Genomic DNA, 13,252 nt, shown 5'->3' with positions numbered 1-13,252 from the left:
TTAATTCAGGTAGCCATAGTGGGAATCGCTGGTGCGGATGCAGTAGTTGATTTCACTTTTCCTACAAAGCCAAAAATTAAAGATTTAAACTGAGGTAATTCCACAAGAGACTGCTGAGCTGCTTTAGCACAGCTGACTAATTATACTAAAACCTCAGGTTTGTGACTGCAGAAGGGCAGTCACTACAAGTGCCTGCATATGATTTTCTCATTCATACGCTCAATCAAACCCAACCACACACAGACACACAAGCATGCAAGGACACACACGTGCACGTACACACACACACACACACACAGACCCACAGGTACATTCAGAAACACACAAACCCACCCACAGACGCACACACACACACACATTACAGCATAATCTGATCTGAAGACATGGTGTACAGAAAATTAAGCACAGATGACAGCTTCACAGGCCCATTCAGTGACAGCTCTGGCCCACCCAGTTCACTGCACGGACTCGTGGATCAGAAAACTGTCCGTTACACTTGACAGCTCAGATTTGTTGAATATATGAATAGCATCATCGCCTCTGTCTGGTTCACACTCATCACTATCTGTCAGCCTGAATACAATTCTACCTGCTTTGAATTCAGAAGCCTAACTTTCATGCCTATATTCACATTGTTGAAAAGTGTCTGCATATCATTTGCATTTCAGATTATAGTTTCTTGTTCTTAAAGTATAGTTGTAATGGTAACATCCCTCCTCAACATCACTCTTCAAATTCCTGTAAACAGAACCTTTATAGCTGATTAAAATACTTAAAATCTTAAGTTAGTATGGCGTCTGCATCATGGTTTTCTCTTGGCAATACCTGACCGTTGACAAGTGAACTAAACTCTTGTCATTTCCTGTTATTTGTGCTCAGGAACAGTATGATTGGAAGCAGGATGTCTAGAAAACATGGGTTCACTCGGTCTAGTCTCACTGAATTTTCTAACTAATCGGCATTTTATGGACACTGTAGGAATGATTGTACAATATAACTTGAAACGTAATTTTCAATTGTTATGATGGATGGCTGTAATATATTCAATATTAATCTTCCAAGCACCTCCATAAGCCATTTTTTAATTATTTGTGATCATAAACAACTCATTAGTGAGTTTGTCTGCAGAGATTTTAGCAGTGTTAATCATCAAGTATTCCTTTCTAGTAATGTAGATAAACAGAAACAAGGTTATAAGGATCATCACAAGAAACATGTTTTTAATTGAAATTATTTTATTTATTTGATAACTAAATAAACCAGCCAATTTCTCTTTGCAACAGCCAGCACTATCAGGGACATCTATTGCTTTTCCATTTACAATTTCACAATTAGGATTTTCAAAATTATTTGATACACTCATTTCAGGAGTGTTCTATTTGATTTTCATTCACCTAATGACACCGTAGACCATATCCATCTTTTTTGAACAAGACAATATTATATGGAATTGATTATGTAATTTCATACAGTAATGGGATCATTTTTCATCAGAAACAATCTACACCACTGCACTGTAAATAATTTTAAATATCACTACGTTGCGTGTGCTTTCAATGAGAACGCAAGTGCCTGTTCAAACTTCGTAAGACCAATATAATTCATTTTACTATCTGCATGTTCACAAAACACTGTACAGTGTGGAAAATGTACTTTCTGCAAATACCATTTCCCCTTATGCAATCAGCAGTTAGACACTGCATTTCCCCTGACACAGTTAATAAAGATCTACAAGGCAATATTTAAAAGGCAGAAATCGATGGCTGATTTAATGCTCACAAACATGTGGATAAAACAGAACAAAATACAAAGGTTATATTGGTCAAAGAGCGATCAATAGTTGAAGTAAATGCCCGAGTGTTCCAGGCATGTTTATCTTATAGATTTTTGTGAATAAAGATTTGTCTTGCCCTCTATAACAAGTCAGAGACGAATGCTTTGGTTACACAGGCAAAGGACATGAGTATGTCCCAGACTATAAACATACTCTTGCCTTATGCTGTAGTTTCAGAAACATTACATATATAACTGTTATATTAGTACTGAGCAGCACATTGACAAAAACTGTTATGACAAAATATTTCATAGATGTGTAATGCTGTACCAACTGTACAGGCATAACTGCCTGCCCTGGATCCTTAGGGGAACAAAGTGATCCAATGATGCTTTAAAATGCATTATGGGAAATATTATTGCAGGGTTTATTTAATTTGCTATCTGAGCAACTCTGCAGTATACAGCAGCTACTGTATCCAGACTAGTAAAATAAATAAAAATCACAGAGGCATGGGCATTTAGACCATGCGTGTTTACAGAAATTATGTTACTGTTATTTATATGCTATGGGTCTGAGACTGTTGAAGAAACAACAGAATGAAGAAAAGGCCAACGACTGCCTTAATATATTACAAGACTCTGACACTTTTTGTGTCTTAATAAAGCAGCCAGGCCTTTTCTGCATTAGAAACGGTTTTGATCCGAAGCAACATTATTGCATTATGGGGATTTTGCCTAAAATCAAAGCGGGACCCCCTGCTGTTCCTTGACTGCTGTGCTAGCAGAGGTAGGCCACAGCATGTTTCTCAGCCCGGGGCCGATACGGAGTCTGAACTGTCACGAGAGCTCTGTATTCATCCGCAGCGCGCGCTGCTCCTGCGGTGTGTCTGCTCTGGTTCAGCAAACATGAACCTTCTTACAATCCTATGATTATAAATGAATATCACATTTCCCCCAGCAAACCTCTTCCCTGTGTGAAGCGTATAGTGTGTCAGTCCAGTCAGGATGTAACAGAGCCCTCAACAGGGCATCCGCACTCAGTAAGTGTGCCCTAATTTTGTGGAGAAACTATGCACAGAAGTCAGACTAATTCACGGTGAATTCTTGTTCCTGCTTATAGACTATTGTGTATTTTTTTTTTTATTTTGAAAGCTTAAAAAGAAGGGCGAAAACAACTCACATAAATGCGCACACACACACACACGCACACACAGGTGATGCATTTCAAATCATCACACAGGTAGTTTAAGAAGTAACTTTACAGGGTGTTGGGCAACCATGTGTCACCTTGTGCCAGCATGGCTTGTATGCGGAATACCATATGGCCTGTATGCATAATAGCATAGAATCAATGCCAGGGGCAGGAATTTTGCAGGAGGAACAGACCACTCTTCCACAAGAAAGCCAATCAACTCACGCCAAGTTAACAGAAGGGGAAATTCTGTCTTGGACATTACAGAATAGAATGTCCCAAAAATATAAACATACATATCCCACACTTTCTTGTGAAACATCACCCATTTTAGCTTTCAGGGCTATTGATTCCCCACAGCAATCACTCCTCTTTCAAGTCTCTGCACTGTCCTCCTGCAGCCATGCAAGGAAGGCAACAAAGCTCGTCTAGCAGTGATATGATCTGCACACGCAGGCATATTACTCATTAATTTCAATGATTAGCCACACCTGTAAACAGCTCTTGGCTTTGAATAATAGTTCTCATTTACCCAAGTTTTTGCAAACCTCCCGTACAGGGACAGAACAAAATAAAGTCTGTACTTGCAAATAAAGATTATGCTGACATCTGTGTTTGTTTATTGGGGTTTGTGTTAAAATTCTTCTCTAAAGACATAGCATAGATCTGCCTGTTGTTTCATCAGCTTTGCACTTAGGTGCCATTCATGCCTAGAACTTCCTTTGCTGTCTGCACTAACAAATTTTCCCAGGAGGAACATGCAACAAAAATAGCTGCTCAAAGTCTAGCACTGCAGACTGAGGAAGGGAAGCAAAATTCTCATGACATAACTAAGCTCAGCGAGCCTCGTCCTGCATAGCACCAATAGGCTTTCTCCATCTCATGCTCTGTCAATCATCACTGTCGAGTCATTTCAGATATAATCTCTCTCAGAAACAGCACATTTTGAGCATAGGAGAGAAAACATTCAGCATTCAAAAATACAAGTGTCACATCACAAGTTCCACAGGTAAGACATTTACAGTATAAAACCACATTTACAGTATAGGCCAAAAATAAAAATAAAAAACACAGGTGACCTATAATTTTTGGCCTGTACTGTATCAGTTCAGACAAAATTCAAATGGGTGATTACTCTGTGTAGTGTCCAAATATATTTTTAAAGGTGTCCTAGATTACATGCATTCCAAGAGTTAATGTGATTATTTTATCCAATTTTAAAAAGATCAATGTTAAAAGATTTTAGCTCAAGATATTTGAGTAGGTCATTCAACACATTTCTACCACTGAGAAACTAATTTGTCATACTGTACTGATGTATGGAAGCTAATTTATATTAAGAGAACATACCATGAGTCGAGACGACCATATTTCAAAAAGCAATATGATACAAAGAGAACATGTTGTTCTCAAAATAAAGCAGCAATGCATAACAGTTTCAGATTTAACAGGCAAGAAAATATAAACTGTTTACCATCCATTTTATTATTTCTAGTGCTTAAGCAAAATTAGTTCCTACATTTGGTCAAAATAGCAAAGCTGTCTTCAGAAACAGTTGTATGCAATCTAACTATTTATGATTCCAGCCATATTCAGAAGTAAAGCCATTTGTAAAGCCTAAAATGAAACAAACAGGAAATGGCGGAGCAATTCTCCTCTAGCTGAAGCTATTTTAAAAGGCAAGAGATTGTTTCCTTTTTTGAACATGTTTGCTGGACTCAACAGAACACCCACTAACCCATTAAGTAAAATATTCAATAAAAGGGTAGCTAATTAAATTAACCTGTAAATACAATTTTTACATGGCTTGCGCAATACATGTGCAAATCAAAATACTGTAATGTTTTGGCATACAATTATATGAAAAAGTACTCATTCTTTCAATTATATAGTTTTACACATTAGGACATAAGTAACCCTCATCTGGACCTCTAGTTTGCGTGTGTCAAGTCCCGAACAGAATACAAATCTAACCTCATATGACAAATAACACATATCAGATTTTACTTTGTCATGATTCATTCAACAAAAAATAAGCCAATCATGATAAACCTTCTGTGAAAAAAAGTGTGTAAACCCCCCCCCCCCCAAATAACCATAAGCAATTGTTTGAGTTTATCAGTCTCTTACCTTGCATCAGAGGCCAACTGTTCTCTCAAGTTCCTGCCCAAACATCTCAAAATGGTTCTTGTCTTCTCCAGCCATTCAGCCATATATTTACTGCTATGCTGAGGATAATTGTCCTTTTGCATGATCCACTTTCAGCCAAGCTTTTGCTGTCAGACAGATGGTCCCACATTTAGCTCCAGAATACGATGGTATAGAGAGGAATTCATTGTGGACCCAATGATTATGAGGCCAGGTCCTGTGGCAGCAAAACTGATCCAAATCATCACCCTTCCACCACATTTGACAGCTGGCTGGCAAACGGTTCTTGTGGTGATATGCAGTTTTGGGTTTTTGCCAAACGTGTCATTGTGCACTACAGCCAAACAATTCCACGTTGGACTTGTTTGTCCAGAGTCATGAACTCTTAACATTTATTATGTTGACTGTTGACAAAGGCCTGTAGATCTTGAATGTTCTCAATTTGTAAATGATCTTTCTCATTGTGAAGTTATGGACTACCTATTGTTTGGCGATGGCTTTATAACCATTCCCAGATTGGTGAGCAGCAGCAATTGCTTGAAATCACTTGTCCTTGGCATACTGTGTTAACACAAACTTGAATGCCCTGCTTTTATACACAGGTGGTAGCACTCCGGATGATCAACTAATCATGTGCACTTGATAAGTTGCACCTGGTTCTGACCTTCCTAATTGATATGGAAGCAGTAAGGGTGCATTTACTCTTTCACCCATAGCTTCTACATGTTGGCTTATTTTTGGTTGAATGAATAATGACAGAGTTAAATTTGATTGTGTTATGAGTCACATGAGGCTAGATTTATCTAAGGTTGGGACTAGATGAGGGTTAGTTATGTCAAAATATGCAATTAAAAGAGGGTGTACTTTGTTTTTCAAATCACTGCATATTTACAAAATTAGTTTCTTATTTAAAATGTTATCTGTGAAAGTATGCAATGCAGTATACTGATGTCATTTTTATTACTAACACAAACACATTTTCAGTAAAGACTATACTTTTACTCAATGCCTGAGTAAAATGGTTACCTTGCAAGAAAATCGGACCATAAAACATAAATGATCACCCTGTGCACAGTCACAAAAAATATTATGCTACTTTTTCAATAATCCAGCCTGTAGGATATCAAAGCAGACACTCTCTGCAGTCAATTTTTATAGGTCTACTTAAATCAAAATATGGTGAATTATTACAATACTTAACCAGCTACATTTTAATAGGAAACATATTTCAAGTTTACTGCAAAATTTTAAAAGTCCACACAAGCCTGGTTCTGCTAGAGAAATGTGGTCAGACATTGGCCCTGATGGTAAATATAAAAAATGTAAAGATATTGATTTTCCAAAAAAGCTTCAGATCTCAGGGAAACACATATAATATCAGAACTATGTGGTAGTTAATAATCATGAAGCATCATGTTAAAAACTGCCTAGCCAAACTGTGTGAAATTTCAGCAAAATATAACCTGTGCACTGTTTAATAAAAATCACAAAAATCACTTCTAGCTGCTCATGTTCATGCAGGCTAAAGTTATACACGCATTCAGTTCTCATCATATACAGCTTAGAGCAGGTATACTCAAGTCTGACCCTTGGGTACAACTGACCTTGAGGCCCAGATTTTAGTACCCCTGGCTTAAAGCCTTGTCTATTACAACATGTAAGTTGCAGTAGCATAAACCAATACTTCTCTTTTTCTACCTTTTTTTCAACTGCGCAGCTTAGCTTAGGTGGATTTTGATGATGTGATAATTAGTTTCTCCAGCCTATATTCTGTGTCTATTGTGAAATCTCACAGGGGATGAAAAGGCATCTATTATTCCTGTAAAACCAAGCTAACATATCGCACCCTCATCAAGAGTTCCCTGACCACTGTGCCAAGCATCCAACTTGAAACACCCACATATGATGACAAATACCTTCATGACCACTCTTGGAATATTTATACATTGCATGTATTACTATGGGTTAATGTAAAAAATGACAGGTGTATTGGTCCTGCAAAAGAGATCAGTTAAAATGCATGCTGTGATATTCTCAAAAGCTTTTCATCATAATACAACTCAATAGCCTCTGCCTTGCAGTGAGATGACAAAAAAATTAATTAAAATTAAATAAAAATTAAATAACCTTCTAACCCATTAACTGCCCTTGCCTTTCCCCGTGTCCATCAGCACGGGCACAATTATTCTGCGCTTAACAAATGCAGCTGGCTTAATTACCCTCCTAGTCGCCAAAAGTTTATCAATCAGCACGAGGTCGTTGGCCCAGAAACCGGCTCTGTGCTGAATGAAATGAAATAAGCTTAATTAAAGAGCGCGAATTTGCCATGTTAGCTCACACCCACATCTCCACTGCCTGCTGATGCCCAGCAGGCTGGATGGGGCCCCTTGGCGATACCGCTGTGTTTCAACGGGAAGCCCGAGGGGGGATATGGGGATCCGCAGACCGAAACCGAGATCAATAACGGGCTAACCCAGGGGTGAGTTCATGCTTTCCGTGCACACTGTTCAAGAGGGTACCCTTGCGAAGGCAGCTCAATAGAATATAACCAATGAGAAATAGAAATGTTCGGCTGGTGAGATTTGCGGCTGCGCTGTATGCGATGCTTGTCCGTGAAGACTGTATTGCAATGCTATCACGGTTAACATGAAAAGTCTTCGCTCCTGGAAACAATGGCAAGGGCAGCAGGTACTGTACGTTCTTCTGTATAAAAGTGACAGTTGATCATAGTAAAATTATTGTTCATTGTTCTTGGTTTGCTTGTCTTCTAGTTTAATAGGCATTTAAAATGTACCTTTTCTGCTACTTTCATTCTCCTGTAAAAATAATATGATTTATCTAAATGTTCAGGGGTATGAACATACCCATGCATTTCTTAACTGATCAGCAGATGTACTTACCCAGGTTTACAGTGCATGCAGCAATCCCCATAATCCATTCACAGAGCCGGGTATTTATTAAAGCTATGTCTAAGTGCCTTCCTCAAGGGTACAATAGCAGAGCAATCCTGACTAAGGATATAAACCCATAACCTTCTGATTCCAAACCCCTATGGCACACTGCTGACCGAGCACACAAGCACAAGTGTATTGTGTAAGCAAGGCCAGAGGGGGGATACAGAGCTATTTTAGGAAATAAAAAGGGGAGAGATAAGGATTTGCAATAGTGACAAATTTCTGATGGCAGTAATCTGAAATGGAGCTATTCTGAGCATTGCCCTCCACCCCAGAAAAAAAGAAAATAAAACATTAGGGAGTAAGATTACTTTGTAAGCATTTCACAGCTTTTGGGGGGAGGGGGAGGGGAGCAGCAGTAATTGAAAGGGACTACAGGCAGAGTAAGCCCAGTCAAACACAGTTATCCATTTTTGCTGTGAATAAATTCAGATCCGTGGTTAATGTATTTCTTCAATAAGGCCAAATTGTTTTCACTGAATACAGCACAATACAATATAAGCCTTGTGTACAGCAGTCTTACTATTTACCCAAAGTGAGCCATGTAAACTAATTATTTCAAATGTTACGAACTACACTACAGTATAAGGACACAGTACAGGGTTTTATGAAACATTATGACCTGGTTCTGCTTAACTGATTTCTATTATTATTATTATTAGTAGTAGTAGTAGTAGTGGTAGTAGTAGCAGTAGTAGTAGTTGTAGTAGTGGTAGTATTTTGCTGTTTGTTTCTCACTGAAGTATTGCTTATAATTTTCACACTATAATTCATGGAAAATGTATTTACAACAAAAATAAGTCGGACACTCGGATAATTCAGCTTTCAGATATACAATCTCAGTGAGATAAATCATGAACGGTTGATCACAAATCAATTACCCTGTAAGGCGAACATAGCATGTTTTATTCTTTTTACAAAAAAAGGGGGAAAAATCAATACGCACATTTAAGTGTGAAGAGATTTGCCTCCTTACTGAACTGTGTCTAAATTCTAACAAGTTCTATGTGTCAAAAAAATAAAGCAATATGGCTTTTAAAAAGGAATTGCAAGCATATGTTCTTGTAATTATTCAGTGAAAGTCTTGAAATGAAAGAACATGGCTGGCTGCACCATGGTTGGATAGATTTTTTATTTATTTATTTTTTTTAAGATGCTTGAAGTTCTCTCTGGATTTCTGCCAACTGTACGTGTTAGTTTTTTTACATACTATTTTAAAGGCCAGATTCCAATATGTATTGTTAAATTGGAAGGTAAATACACTGAGCCACACGCAGCAAGACTTGCTTCTAAGTAGTACGCAAATTAATGCAGTCTCAGTTACTCCTGCAAACTTGTCACAGTTAAGTTGCAACCTAAACATATTATGTGACCATGAGTCAAATTTCTGGAAATGTTAAAAACAGAGCTCTAAAATTAGAGTTGTGCATAATATGAGGGACCTTTAATTTGAATGGCTACAAATCCATGTTTTATCCAATTCCTATTAAAAACCACATGGATTATAAATACTGGAAGTTCTTCAAGAAATGTTAAGTTCCTGAAAGATGCAGTGCACGCGTAACAATTGGTAAAGCTGTGGATCGGTGGTGTGGCTGTGTAGCGGAGGGAGAGGAGCATCCACCAATAGCGAGCCGCCGAACCGGCAAAGCCCATAACCGCTAATGTATGTGCCGGGGCAAAATGGCTATCGAGGGGGCCCAGTTGCGGCTGTATCCATTTACAAAGCCGCGCGGCGGGCTGGCAGGGGCGCCGGAGAGCCAAAGACAATGAGTCCGCCGCGGCGCCAGCTGGAGCCGGCCTCCGAGCCCCGTATTAATCCAGCTAGACACGCGGCCCGCCGAGCCAGCCCGTCAACACAGCCGGACTGGGAGCCAGAGATAGAAGGGAGGCCAGGAGCCTGAATGGGCTCGGGGTCCGGCCTGCCTCCGCTTCAGACGCTGCCCAGGCGAAATGCAGCAGCCATGCCTTCACTCACCAGACTGCGAGCCAGCCAGGCTCTTTGAAAACACAAGACTTCTCATTTACAGGACTGAGAGCCATGTCGTGTAAAGACATTCAGTGAAGAGCTTTAATTTGGACTTTTTTTCTTTTTTTTTAGCAAAAGATACAAGGGCTATGGGTTACTGCAGATCACAAAGAAATGCATTTCTTTCTTTTTGAATGTGGGAAAATGGCACTATTTTAAAGCAGAGACTTTATTAAACTAACGTATTTCTAAATACACATTGGACATAAACATAGTTTAAATGGGCAAATGCTGGGTATATACTTTATTTCAGAACATCAAATAAATGAGCACCTTCAGGTTCTTCCTCAGCAGTGGAAAAAAATTTCAATTTCTCACCACTAATAGTACTCTTCCCAGACACTTGAGCTGGCCTGCATGTGTTCTCTGATAAAGTTCCATGAAATAATAATAATAAGAAGAACGTATAAAAATGGAAGCAAATCCTACACAGGTCATTTGATATGGATGTAAATACCCTCAGATTAAGGTTGACAGTCTACGCTTCATACTTTCTCATTTCAAATCTAATGAGCTCGAAAACAGAGCCAAAACAACAAAAAATGTCTCACTGTCCAAATACTTATGCACTACACTTTGTGTATATAACATGTATATATCGTTAACATACAGATAAGAGCATAACAAATAAATAGCTTTGCAAACTGAAATATTTGCAGGAAACTAAAATAAAATAATCAGTGTGCACTGAAAGGAACACAAATTTCCATTCATTTCCCTTACCAAAATTCCTAAAAAGCTGAGCATTTTGTTGTCTCCTGAGGCAGGGAAATTGCTTTCAGTTTCCTCAGTAATCACAAGGGCATAAATTAGAAGGCCCTTTTTTGAAACAGACAGTCTACAAAGAAAGTGAGCAATCTTCTAACTGGGTAAATTGCACTTGGAAATGTTTGAGTCACTCCTCTCTTAACATGACGAAAGAACCGAAAGATAAAGCCAGCATCAGTCATACACCATCTTTCTAACTGAAATGCTGAGTACTTCTCCACCTCACAGACCAGGACATGTGAGGTGTATGTGCGTCAGCCGATGGTCAGAAGCTACATGTTGGCGTGCGTAATGAAAGATACAGCTAAAATGGTTGACGAGCACACTTTTGAGCAAGAGAACATGGCAGTGCATTGATTGTGGCGATAGCAGCTGCAGGACCACTTATTTATCCAGTCTGCTGGGTACACATTTAATTTGATCTAATGGAATGTGAATGGCTCATGTAAAGCACAGCTAATTCACCCAATCCTTTATGAAGTCGGAGAAAACTTGCTCGAACAAATAATAAGTGAACAACAGTGAGCTTAGTGGGGATGGTGGGAGCAAATAGGCGGAGACAACAACAGACATCCCAGCTGTTCAAAATATATAACATTTGGTGAATGACTTTATGTTGCACAGGCATTCGATACCAAATTCTGTCAATAGTGGTGTTAAAAATCTTGGCTTTGTTCGCCTTTCTCATTTTAAACTTTTATTTAATCTCTCTGAAGAGCAAACAAATACAGTTCACAAAAGGGACTATTAGGTCCATCCGAAATAAATGAGGACTTATTTTTGCTTCAACAGATTTTCTAATTAACAAGCAAGGGAAGGAGTCAGAGATGCAACTCACAGCGATTAGTTGAGGCCAGTTTTTTTGTTCTATTGCTGAGCTTCTGTTCTTCAGAAGAACCAAAATCAGCTAAAGGATAACAGATATTTGTAATCGTTTCCTAAAATGAGATAAACTTTTAATTGTTTTCAATGGAATCGGGCACATTGTTAATGGACTTTCTTGGCATGCAAAGCTAGTGATTAGATGGCTGAGGGTCAGTTGAATGTGGGGCATGGCTTGGAAACTGCTGTGATTTACAAGCTGGTCAAAACAATACATTCACTTTCTTCCCAGAGTTTGTCCTTTTGGAACCACAGGAAACTGGATATCATGGAAATGTTGTGTCATCTCAGTTCTCAGGCCCTACACATAAAACCAAAGCTTCCATGATTTGAATAAGCACAATTATGTTTAGTATGCATATCTACTGAGGTCACACAGGAGTTGCATTACTGGAGGTAAACAGTGGCTAGAGTTGGAGAGTTACAATGGGAATGGTTCAGAATGGTGTGTTATACACTAACTTTTACTACTCAGTCTATACATTATATTTGGAAGGACATTAACAGGTACAAAAATGAGAGCAGGGTATTTCCTTTGAATCAGGATCACAAAACAAAGAGATTAGATAAACTTCCTTGCCACACTTTTTTGTATTGCACCAGGCTATGAACAACAATAAAGTTAATCTTTCATTTTGCAACGTGAATTTATGCAGATTGCACCCAATGGCAAAAGTACATGAGAATCTGGAATACACTTTCTCCACCGACAGCATCTACAGTACAGCCATGGCTGTGTAGCCAGTGAAGGCTTTCGTACAGGATTTTGTTTTTGTTACCCCTCTTTAATTCTGAAAACAGCCATGAAAAATAACAAATCATCCATGGCATACTAAAGACACCATTTCTGCTTTTAACGCACATTTGATGGGCTACTAGTTCAACTAGTGTGAAATAAGTACCAGCACTATAACAGTAATAAAAGACTACATAGTGCAGGATCTTAGAAGTGCTTTATTATGAAGGGAGTAAGGGAACTTCACTCACCACACATCAGCTAAAGTGGACGCAAGGATGATGAAATTAATTAATGATAGACAGTCAGATTTATGGGGCTTTTCACTGGGAAAGCACAAATGAACAGTTGCAAACAGTGCAGAAGCACAGGAGCTGTATGCACAGCATAATGAAGTCTTAAAGGGCAAATTATTTAAACTTTCATTTTTGAGATTGATTACATGGAAGAGACTGATCAGAAAACTTAACAAGGGGGGAATCATCTACAGGTAGAGAATTCAGAAAATTAATGTAGATTCTTCTGATATGATTTAAGGCTCAATTATACAGTATGTACAGTAAAGTATTGATCTTTGGTGAACTTATTCTGAACTTAGCAAGTTCAGCCATGTGTTGTAGCTGTTCATTAAAAAGTTATGTTATTCATTGTGACAGTGCAGCCCGTTTTCTCATAAGACAATATTCTTTGAGCTTGTGCGTGCGGAAAGCCGGGCGCTTTACTTTACTCCATCAAGTAACTTCCACAGGATTTTTCATATCCGTGGT

At 38.6% G+C, this 13,252-nt stretch overlaps 1 long non-coding RNA gene across 1 annotated transcript in view; it reads right to left on the bottom strand.

The window, feature by feature from the left end:
• The window catches only part of LOC135261286 (uncharacterized), a 222,835-nt gene extending 214,632 nt beyond the window's left edge, over positions 1–8,203 (bottom strand). Inside the window, exon 1 of the long non-coding RNA XR_010331863.1 lies at positions 8,017–8,203. This is a non-coding gene — a long non-coding RNA (uncharacterized LOC135261286). The remainder of the gene's footprint in view (positions 1–8,016) is intronic.
• Positions 8,204–13,252: the final 5,049 nt, after the last annotated feature.

Source organism: Anguilla rostrata, chromosome 8 (genome assembly GCF_018555375.3).
Source record: "Anguilla rostrata isolate EN2019 chromosome 8, ASM1855537v3, whole genome shotgun sequence".
Lineage (NCBI taxonomy): Eukaryota > Metazoa > Chordata > Actinopteri > Anguilliformes > Anguillidae > Anguilla > Anguilla rostrata.
This window is presented reverse-complemented; position numbering and strand designations above follow the sequence as displayed.